This window comes from Hipposideros armiger, unplaced genomic scaffold (assembly GCF_001890085.2).
Source record: "Hipposideros armiger isolate ML-2016 unplaced genomic scaffold, ASM189008v1 scaffold_28, whole genome shotgun sequence".
NCBI classification, from domain to species: domain Eukaryota; kingdom Metazoa; phylum Chordata; class Mammalia; order Chiroptera; family Hipposideridae; genus Hipposideros; species Hipposideros armiger.
In genome coordinates, this window is record NW_017731378.1 from 1,735,560 (window position 1) to 1,744,430 (window position 8,871).

Sequence of the window (8,871 nt, forward strand, 5' to 3'; positions counted from 1 at the left end):
CCAGCTGTTTGGAGGAGTGCAGAATTTCACTTGTGGGGGAAGGGCGTGATTACAGTGCCGTGGGGAGTGGGGTCCAATGTCTAACCCAGTCTGGCACGACAAAACGGCTGTTCCTGTGTTTCCAGATAACAATGGAGGTGAAGCCTGACCCTGGAAACCAGTCAAGATTCCCAGAGATAAACCCTTGAGCAGCAAGAACACTGTCAATGAAAAGAAACTGACCTTTCGCCTTCTGGAGTCACAGAATTCCCACAAATGCTCTGGCAGGCCTCACCACCACAGCCCCAGACTTCGACGCCAATTCATAAACAGCACGCAGGGGGTTGCTGGAGTCTCTGAGAAGGGGGCTGTGCTAGGAGTCATGGCATCTCCACCTCCAGCACCTCGAAATACAGGATGCCCCCCTTCCCATTTCCTTCTAGAGGTCAACCTTCCCTCCAGGCTCACAAAGTTATGAGAGAGCCCATTAAAGGGTTTTCCTCCGACAACGTGGCCTGGTCTGCTGCTGAAGGTAACTCAGGTGGGCCTTTCACCTCAAAGAATTATGGCTGTCTACGATCTGAACTGAGAACCTTCGGAAGGACTGCACAGCCTTGGAACAAGAAGCAGGAAGTCTCAGGACAGGGGTGATGGAAGATTTGGGCTGGGGGAGGAAGGGCAGGATGAGAGAGGGAGAAGAGTGTGTGTCCATGGCCGGGAGAGGTAAGTACGAGGTTGGAAATCATTAAGTTTCTTGTTTAAAGTCACAAAAGTCATTAATCTCCTTGAGTCCCAGGTTCCTCAGCAAAACGAGAATGTTAGAGTTTCTGTTTTTTAAATCCAATAAACTAAAATTGTATTCCCTAACAAATGCTCTCCCATACAACCGTGAAAATCATCGAGCATCCCATAAGGCACTAAAACAACAGTTTTCAACCTTGGCTGCACGTGGAATCACTTGGGAAGCTGTCAACAGTGTTAAGGTTGACAAGGTCAATGCATGAATCCCACCTCCCGAGAGTCTGATGGAATTGGTCTGGGTAACACCCAGACACCAGGATTTCTCTCTCCTCCCCTAAATCCTCTTGTCAACTCCTGCCCTGAAATGTAGGTATATTCTAAAGTTCTGTCCTTAACTGTCACCTTTCTCTGTATTTTCGCTATAGTTCTCTTCTGATTTATTCCCATACCTTTAACGATCACTACTTTGAGGGCGATGCCCTAATCCATCTAAACCCCTGATCTACTTATCCAGCTTTCTTTTCTTTGTCTACACCTGAAATGATGCTGTAGCTACAATACATGCTCAGTTCCAAACTCAGCGTCTTGCCCCAGTGTTCTTACATTCCTTGGCTCCCCTAGCTCTGTAATGACATACTCTCCACTATGCTATCACCAAGGCTCAAACCATAGTGTTATCTCTGATGATGTAAAAAATGTGTTAACATGGGAGTGTCAATATATAACCTCTCTGCCACCCACCCATGAAGAGAATATTGTCTTTCACAGCTTTGCAAAGCCCCACCTCTAAGGAGACTTCTGCCTCTTCATGATCCAAAATCAGGAGGTGGGTAAACAGAGACAAGGCTGATGAGGCAGAAGGAAAGCAGGAGGGGAACAAAAGACAAGGATCCCCATGATGCTGTGGAGAGTTTCAGGAAAAAAGAAATGGAAAGTGAGGGGTTAAGAGAATAAGACGCTCCGGGGCTGATACGGTGCAAGAATTACTAAGGAAAGGAAAGTTTAAGAATTGTTCCTGAACTATTACATTGTTTTGCACACCTGAAACTATCAAAATTAAAAAATTTAAAAAAAGAATAGTTCCTACAACTCACGAATTGCATGTTTTTTAATGTTCTTGGAGAATGGCAAGCAAAATTTTGAATTTTAAAATAGTTTGGATTGCTAGGCTTTTACTTTCTTTCTTTTTTAGTTCATCATTGCTTTGAGACTGGGCCATGTGGCTATCCAGCTTACTTTGAGGTTATACACAATACCTCTTTTCCCCTCATTTGCTACAATTAAACCGTTGTCATCTGTTATGATTTTTTTTCCCCTCCAGCCTTGTCACTTTCTAATGCCCAGCAACACCATATATGCCAGCTAGACTTCCTCATATCTCAAACTTCTTTTCCTTTGGACTTGGGCTCATTCTGCTTCCCACACCCAGAATCATGGCCGACTTACAATGTTCTAAGTTCTTTGTCTGCTTCAAAGCCCAGCTCACTTTCTTGAGGAGACCTTCCCTGTTGACGCTCTACACATTCCACATTGCTTCCTGCCCTTGCACATGCAACTCTCCAAAGCAACAATAATAACAATGATAATGATGCCAATAACTAACATGTTGAGCTCATTATGTCCAGGCACTGTTCTAAATGCCTTGAACATATTCTTTCATTTAATTCTTACAACCACCCTATGAGGTAATACTGAGTGGACTAGCACAAGGAAGAGTAAGTGACTTCCCCAAAGTTACACAGCTATAATTGTCATAGACAGGATTTGAATCCAGGTCCCAGAGTCTGCATTATTTCTACAGGACAGTTTAACACTTCAATGCATGCCTGAAATAGCCTTGTCATTCCTCTCTGTCCACAGGCAGTGTTCGTTTGTTACTACTTCACATTTTGCACCTCCCCCCATTCAACACTATCAAATAAATCCTTGTTCTTCACTGTCGTCAGATTTACATAGTCACTTAATAATCCCCACTAGTATCCAAACAGAAGACATCAGCGAGCGCATGATCAGGATTTTGACTTACAGAGATCCACTTTAGGTTGAAGTCTTCAGAGACACTTAATCTAAGAGCAGGGAGCGTATGTTTATAAATCTTACCTTTGAGTTTCATCTTCTTCCTCATAATGTCTTTGACATGTCAGCTGTAAAGCAAACCACAGAATGGCCGTACTTGAGGGAAGCGAAGATTTAACGCTGCTGCTCTAGCTCAAGTGGCTATACCTAGAACTACAGTTGTGTTTTGCCAGTCATTGTGAAGTACACACACAGTGATTTAATGCAGCTTGGTTTATATTCAGATGCAGCTCTGTTCTAACATCTTGGAGTGAGCAATGAGGTTGCTATTAAGACAAAGGGCAGTTCACTTAGTCGGGAATAGTTTTCAGGTGAAGAAAACTAGAGTTTCAGTTGAGAAATACATAAATCAATTATTTTTAATTCTATAAAATATACAAAGAACTTTTAGGATAAAAATATGCTTTAAATTTTTTTTTTTTAAGATTTTTATTGGTGAATTGGGGGGATGGGAACAGTGNGTGATGAAAATGTTTTGGAATTGCTTATTTTACGTTTTATTTTATCTGGGTATCTTTGGGCCCTGTTGTTTATTCCTATGTTCTGAGCTTCTCTTGCTAATGAATTCTTACATTTTAAGTAACAGCTGTTGAGGAAGGGACTGTAAAATGGGTAGCATTTTACAGAAAAACAGCCTTGGAGAGTGACATGGGACGTTGGGAGGCCTGTAGGGGGAGATGAGTATGGAGGGGACCACAGGCACCCGGGTGTCTCCTAAAAGCAATGGGAGGTGGTTCTAGTAACGAAGGTCCTCTCTATCCGTACACTCCTGCTCCTCACTCCTCATGCTCAAGTTTTCCTCCCTCTCTCGCATCTCTTTCTCCTTTCCTTTCCTCTTTGTGTTTCTGTCCTTTCCCTTACTTCTAATTCCCCTTCTGTTCTCATGCTTTTTCTTGCCCCCTCTTTCTCTCTCCCCAATTCCTTCTTGTCTATCCTATCTCCCATTCTCTGCCCTTTCTGTGAAAACCTTTTTCCACTTAGGGCATCAGGCTGTGTTTCCTAAACTGTGTTCCACCAAGTGCTAGATCCATGAGACACATTATGGAAAATAAAAAAGCTGGGGTGGGAGCTGGATCTGTGGTTAAATGAGCTCAGGAAACATGACACACCACATTGCCTCTTAGAGGGTCAGCATCCCCTATTAGCATCTGATGGGACCTGAGAAATTCTGCTGTGAAGAATTGGTCGAACCTGGCTTATCCCACTGTTCCCAAAACCTCTTTCACCTCCATGTCTTTTTCCTCCAAATAAATGAATTTCATTGAGGATACCTTTTGGGAAACCCCATGGTAGAGCCTCTCATCTCAGCTCACCTTGGGGCAGCACAGCACTGACGTCAGCTGTGCCTGGTATTGAGGTGTCTTCTCACTTGTCTGAGCCTTTCTCAAGGCCATGACAGCCAGTGTCTCCTTTTCTGTCCATCCCCTTCACTGCCCAAGGTTGCAACCACCCTTCATTCAGACTTGCAAAAGTTCTATAGTGCTCACCTCTTCTGTTAAATGTTTATGGTTGGTTGCTCTTTTTTTTTCCTAACAAATTGTCAAAGATCATTTTTTAAGAAGGATAGGCAGCATGGCAGGGGTACAAGCAGGGGACCATTTTGATTCCCTGCTGGTGGCTATGTAAGTTGGTATAATTCTAGGGGGCAACTTGACAATATGTAGACAAAGTCTTAAAATTCTAAATTTGGGACTTCATCCTAAGAAAAGAATTAAGGATGCAAGCAAGGATTTAGCTGGAGTGTTGTTTATAATAGCAAAAACTTGGAAGCAACCTGACTATCCAACAGTGGGGGATCAGTTGAGCATGCTGTGGCATAGTCATGTGATGGGGTATTATGCAGCCCTTACAAGTAGGGTTTTAGGAGAATATAAAATAGATTCCCAAAATGAAGTCTGTGTAAAAAACATACATATGTACAGTGAAAGCCATTTTCATAAAATCAACACTCACTGAGTGTGATATACGTGTGTATATAAATATGTAAAAGCTGGAAAAAGTATTCACCAAAAATTTTCAGTTATTATCTCTTATGGGATAGTGGAATTTCAGCAGTTTCTTATTTATCTGTGATTTCTGGTTTTTATATAAAGAGCATGTGTTTTTTTGTATATTGAAAGGAAACAATAAGTTAGAAAAATTAACAAAAATGGTTGGTGATCCTATACAAGCTTTGTTACCATTAGAACTCCCAGATTACTCCAAATAGGGTCCTGTCAACACCAACTGGGACTTTTCTGTCTCCTGGGGGGTAAGTGCTTCATGAGGAAGGTCAAAAAGAATGTCAACCTTCCTTCTGCTATCTGAGGAAGTCTGGATACAAGAGCTGGCTTCTATGTTGTGATGTAGCAATTTACTGGGGGGGAAAAAAAGATCAACACACCCCACCATCTATTTATTTAATATTAAAAATAATATTTCACTGAGTTTGGCTGGCGTCAGCTTGAGCAGTTACTCATACAGGAATTCAAACAAAAGCAGCATTGGCCCTGGGCCAGTGGGCTGGTGCTGGGTGGTCCATGTCGTCCTTAGCTCAGAGTAGCTCCTAGGCTGCTTTCAGACCTGCTTCGGGTTGGGAAGATGATGTATTCATTTATTTATTAGAAATGTTTTAACAGGAAATGCTAATAGTTTGCATTTAGGGAGAATTGCCCTGGAGACAGCTGGAGGAACCAGCAGACGTGGCTGGGGCGGAGACTGCTGCTCTTAGCCTTGGAGTCAGACCAGGGCCTGTTGTAAGAGTCTACACTGCAGCCCAGCACACCAAGTTAGCCCAAAAGATCCTGGTTTCTACGCTTCAGGGCAGAAGAGCAAGGAGCAGAGCCATTCTTTCAGCTGCCTTGTTTCCCTTCTCTGTTGCCATTTGTTTCTTAGGAACCTACAGGTGTGTTTTGATGTGGCCGTGAACAGAGATGTTGGCTCTACTAGGAATGAACAGGTCCTGTGTACACAAACCTCCAGGTTGGGAGCGTGGGAGCCAAGGCGTAAACAAGCACGTGTGTAACTCGAACCCACTTTTAGTGTGGCTGTGGGCTGGTGGAATCATGTATGAGTTCAGGGGTTATATGTGCACATCCTTTCTGTGTATGAGGATGAATGAAAGACAAGTGTTTGCAGCGGATTTCAGGCGTGTCCCCAAGCTCCAGGCTACATTCCAATGTTCGATCACTTTCATGGGTGATTGTGTGGAGCCCAGAGAGAAAATGAAATACAGAGGGGTGTAGAAATCAAGCACAAATGTATGTATTTGAAAAGGAACGTGAGCAGGTTTGATATTTTTAAAAATCCTCTTCCAGCTGTTTGGAGGAGTGCAGAATTTCACTTGTGGGGGAAGGGCGTGATTACAGTGCCGTGGGGAGTGGGGTCCAATGTCTAACCCAGTCTGGCACGACAAAACGGCTGTTCCTGTGTTTCCAGATAACAATGGAGGTGAAGCCTGACCCTGGAAACCAGTCAAGATTCCCAGAGATAAACCCTTGGGCAGCAAGAACACTGTCAATGAAAAGAAACTGACCTTTCGCCTTCTGGAGTCACAGAATTCCCACAAATGCTCTGGCAGGCCTCACCACCACAGCCCCAGACTTCGACGCCAATTCATAAACAGCACGCAGGGGGTTGCTGGAGTCTCTGAGAAGGGGGCTGTGCTAGGAGTCATGGCATCTCCACCTCCAGCACCTCGAAATACAGGATGCCCCCCTTCCCATTTCCTTCTAGAGGTCAACCTTCCCTCCAGGCTCACACAGTTATGAGAGAGCCCATTAAAGGGTTTTCCTCCGACAACGTGGCCTGGTCTGCTGCTGAAGGTAACTCAGGTGGGCCTTTCACCTCAAAGAATTATGGCTGTCTACGATCTGAACTGAGAACCTTCGGAAGGACTGCACAGCCTTGGAACAAGAAGCAGGAAGTCTCAGGACAGGGGTGATGGAAGATTTGGGCTGGGGGAGGAAGGGCAGGATGAGAGAGGGAGAAGAGTGTGTGTCCATGGCCGGGAGAGGTAAGTACGAGGTTGGAAATCATTAAGTTTCTTGTTTAAAGTCACAAAAGTCATTAATCTCCTTGAGTCCCAGGTTCCTCAGCAAAACGAGAATGTTAGAGTTTCTGTTTTTTAAATCCAATAAACTAAAATTGTATTCCCTAACAAATGCTCTCCCATACAACCGTGAAAATCATCGAGCATCCCATAAGGCACTAAAACAACAGTTTTCAACCTTGGCTGCACGTGGAATCACTTGGGAAGCTGTCAACAGTGTTAAGGTTGACAAGGTCAATGCATGAATCCCACCTCCCGAGAGTCTGATGGAATTGGTCTGGGTAACACCCAGACACCAGGATTTCTCTCTCCTCCCCTAAGTCCTCTTGTCAACTCCTGCCCTGAAATGTAGGTATTTTCTAAAGTTCTGTCCTTAACTGTCACCTTTCTCTGTATTTTCGCTATAGTTCTCTTCTGATTTATTCCCATACCTTTAACGATCACTACTTTGAGGGCAATGCCCTAATCCATCTAAACCCCTGATCTACTTATCCAGCTTTCTTTTCTTTGTCTACACCTGAAATGATGCTGTAGCTACAATACATGCTCAGTTCCAAACTCAGCNATTACTTTTTTTTTTGCAGGGGTTGGGGGGAGAGGGGGGAAATTGGGGGAGGGAACAGTGTTGGGGAATTGAGGAAGGGGAACATTGTGTTTTTCCAGGACCCATCAGCTCCAAGTCAAGTTGTTGTCCTTCAATCCTAGTTGTGGAGGGCACAAGCTCAACTCCAAGTCCAGTCACCATTTTCAATCTAGTTGCAGGGGCGGGGGGAGGGGGCGCAGCCCACAATCACATGCAGGAGTCCAACTGGCAACCCTGTTGCTAGGAGCACGTGCTCTAACCAACTGAGCCACCCAGCCTGCCCAGTCACATTACTTTTAATATTGGAGAGATGTGAAGGTTCTTTCTCTGGGGCAATGGTCCATTTGGTCCCCAGACCCACTGTTGGCCCAGGAATGATGAAGGAATCAGAATTCTGCTGCCTTCCCCCTAAGAGGATTTGAGAGTGCAGATGGGGAATGGAACTGCAGCCAAGTCAGCCCTCATCAGCTTTGGAAGGATAGCAGTTAAATTATGAAAAGGATTCTGCCTTTATCAGTATATCTACTCTGACGCTTTTGTCTTTCCTAGTTGCATTTTGGTTTGACTTCATTTAGTAAAAGTAGAGTAAATGTTCCCTTACTTTTGAAAAGTGCTCTCCTGGTTTCCGCCCAAAAAGCGGAAGAAGGAGATCTGTCTCCACCCAGGTTGGCTCAAGGAGAGAATCAAAGGGTCATTTGGGTTAGATGGGGTGATGGCCATGTGGTAAGAACTTGGGAGCTGAGAGGAAAGGAGCAGATGGAGAGGGGAGGAGGTGGGAGGTGAGTCAGAAACCTGTGATGACTCATCTCTTATCCAGGGGATTCCACCACCAGCTCTTCCCAGCAGGCTTTTTCAATCCCGCACAAAAGAAGGGGATTTCTCCAGGAGGTCATAAATGGAGATTTCCTAATCTCCATTTCTTCAAGTGAAAGAAAAAGGCTGGGTAGAGGTAGTATGGGTAGAGGTAGTACAGCATAGAAAGATATTACAACACTTTGGAGCCAAGGACACCAACTGTGAGATTTGAACTTAACCTCTCTGAGTATCCCTATGTATACTGGTGATGATATACAGACCTCTCAGACAACCCAATGAAATCATGTTTATAAAGGGCCTGGAAGAGGTGGCTGTTGAGCACCTGGGGGAAGATACAACACTCAGGCTACAGTCCCAGTAGAATTTGGCTTTTGCTGCATCCTACACAAAATATGGTCAGGCTATTCTGACCCTCCCAAGAAAATGTGTGATGTGGTAACTCTAAAAACTACTAACATTAACAAAAGTTAGTCCACTTGGGAAAGAAAAGGGAGCTGCAAAAAAACTCTTATTATCAGGGAGGGTAAAAATAGAAAGATTCTGGAAGAAAAAATTTTAGAAGAATATATTGTAAATCTAGAAAAGAAATCTAGAATACCTTAATAGAAGGTCTAAATTTAACCTTATAAAAACAAAAGTCCAAGTG